The following is a 928-nucleotide window of genomic DNA, read 5'->3' as shown; positions in this document are numbered from 1 at the left end:
TCTGGATAATGTGTTTGAGGATGTAGCTTCCAGTCTCACCCATCACCCCATTGTGAAGTCAAACTGAATGACTCTCTGCTCACAGAATGATCACTCATTCAAATGCATTCAATAAATAAAGCCCAAATACAATGAAGCACTGCTCCTGGAGCATCCCAGAGAGCTAGGCCCTGGTCTCTTCCTGGATGAAGCTGAGACTGAAACAACTCAAGTGAACATCCACTCACACTGACTACATGATCCACAATGACTTCAGTTTGCTAAGCACTTCCATGTACATTCCATCAGCTCTCACAAGGAACCCATAACTAATTTGTTATCCCCTTTAAAAATAGAATCCAGAACTCATAGTGGCCATGATTAGTCCCAACTCACACAGTAATACAGAATCCATCTTCTCTAACACCCCTAACTCTTATTCCTCCAGAGCAGAAACAACAACCTTTAAATAAATACACAATAACATAACTAGCACAATCATGATCTTGACTTTGCAGGAATACTGTACTCATTCAGATGTGTCACTGGTGGTATTATAAATAATGATGAATTCCTCCTTGTTTACTTTCTGCAATTTTGTGAATTCTACCCTGGACAAAAAAAAATCATTCTGATATGATCTCATTCAGAGTTATGGAAATACGTGCAACCTAAAATAGGATGCACCAAATACAGAGTAAAAATGCCCATGTAAATCCCACTGTCATTTATTCTCTGGCCTCAAATATTTTTTCTGAAAATAGACAGCTTATAAATCATTTAAAAATTGAAGTATAAACTCTTGACTTTAATTCAGTTATATATCAGAGAGGGATCTGTGTGTAGTAAGTTAGAAAGCTGGTAAAGTAAAACTGAAGTGGGTGGCATGGGAGAGGGAGGAGACTGCTTGCAGGAAAGAGACAGGGAGAGCAAGGGACACAGGAGTAGA

This window comes from Grammomys surdaster, unplaced genomic scaffold (genome assembly GCF_004785775.1).
Source record: "Grammomys surdaster isolate TR1022 unplaced genomic scaffold, NIH_TR_1.0 67, whole genome shotgun sequence".
Classification (NCBI taxonomy): Eukaryota; Metazoa; Chordata; class Mammalia; order Rodentia; family Muridae; genus Grammomys; species Grammomys surdaster.
Note: the sequence above shows the minus strand (reverse complement) of the source record.